Here is a 1,979-nt window from a genome sequence, read left to right as displayed (position 1 = left end):
TGATCTAAATAAATTTTTTGTTTCTAAAGCTTCATATATTGCCCCCGAATAGTGGTAAATGAATGAAGCTGTGGAGCAATTGTAGGGAGGTATTCTCGAGCATATACATTTAGTTGCCGAACACGTGGTGTATAAGAACACGTGTTCAAATTGAACATGACTGATCGCCGGTCAGTGCTGACTGATCAGCAGATAGTGACATTCCGATTACCTTGGACCAAGTTGCATGCGAAGTAGCTGGTCCAAACAGAACTGTTCGGTTACGATACAGCCGAACAGATAAAGTAAGAACCGAGTACGTGATACGAGGGATAATGGGTTGAAAGCGATGCAATTGATATCCGAACAAATGGTACGTGGGACCATAGTTTGAACATAGACAGAACAGTTGCCGTGCAAGATGGTGTTCGGCGATATGGACCAGTAACATGAGAAGTCATTGGTCCAGGCAGACTGTTCGGCAACGAGATGGCCGAACAAGGAAAGAACTCCAATCAAGTGTTGGAACAGAGGGAATACTCTGGAAGATTCCAAAATAGTCATATCCCGTAAAGGAATAAAGATCCCGGGAATATAGGATCAGGTTAGGATACCCAATGAGAATGGGATGTTCGGCCCGTAATGGAAAAGAATCTTAAAAGGACTCTTTTCCATAAACTGATAAAGGAAACGAGACTCCTTGATATCCTGGGTTTCCTATACGAGTTAGGGATCCTATGGCAATGTGGATACTTGGGCAGCAAGCATCCATAAATCTATAAATATGAGGTAAAACTAGAGGTGAAAGGTATGCAATACATTGCTTTCATATTGCTTTCCTACTGATAATTAGGGTTTGATCGCTAGTACGTGATACTAACAAAAGCATCAGAGGGCCTTTGCCACGAGAGGCAAAGGTGCGCTCACCCCCTGTCTATTTTGCAGATTAGGGTTCCGACGACGAATTAGGGTTCCGGTGAAGGGGCACGAACAAGCCGTTGCAATCCAGTTGATCCGAAGCATCAATTGTTTTCATCCCCCTACAATACTCACCATCACAATCAGAATCCCTAGACTCGCTTTGAGAGCTTGAAATAGCAATTGACTTAGCGGAAGGTTTAATTTTCGATTTTTGGGACTCAGGTTGTAACATATCAGCCTCATAAGTTTGGAGGATGCCTACCACTTCTTCAATAGATTTTTCATTGAGGTTACGCTTACCCTCAAGCATCGTGACCTTCATCTTAAATCTTTCTGGCAAAGATCTCAAAATTTTCTTAATCACCCTAAATGGAGGAATAGGCTCACCGAGGGTTTCGCAACTATTGACAATAGAAATCAATTTAGAGTAGAATTGATTAAATGTCTCGTCCTTTTGCATCCTAATTATCTCGAATTCAGTAGTGAGTCTTTGCAACTTAGACTGTTTAACCACATGTGTTCCTTCATGACAAGTTACTAGAATGTCCCATGCCTCTTTAGCAATCTCGCAATTCGCTATCTTACGATGTTCATTAACATCAACAGCACTAAATAATATGTCTAAGGCAAGATTATTAACCTGTAAACGAGCTTTTTCCGTGGCACTTAATTCAGAAGTAGCTTTAGGGACCTGTTTTCCGTCTACTGTTTTCATAGGACAGCTATATCCATTAATGCAAGAATTCCAAATTTCCTCATCCACAGACCTCATGATAGCCTTTATTCTAGATTTCCAGTAATCAAAATTTTCACTATCCAAAATAGGTGTGCGACTCGACGGATGATTCATGTTAGTGTTCATATTCATTATTGCTACAGATCTGCTCTAGGACGAAATCCACACACAAAAATGAGGGACCCGCTCTGATACCAATTGAACTTCGTTTTTTGCTATCAAAAACTCAAAAGCAACGTAATAAAGGAACAAAAATCAATAATAGATGAACACAAGAATATACGTGGAAAACCCCTTAAAAAGGGTAAAAACCACGGGAGGAAATCGAACCACTAAAAGTAAT

This window comes from Rhododendron vialii, chromosome 1a (genome assembly GCF_030253575.1).
Source record: "Rhododendron vialii isolate Sample 1 chromosome 1a, ASM3025357v1".
NCBI lineage: Eukaryota > Viridiplantae > Streptophyta > Magnoliopsida > Ericales > Ericaceae > Rhododendron > Rhododendron vialii.
The sequence above is the reverse complement of the archived record's forward strand: the minus strand, read 5'-3'. Positions refer to the sequence as shown.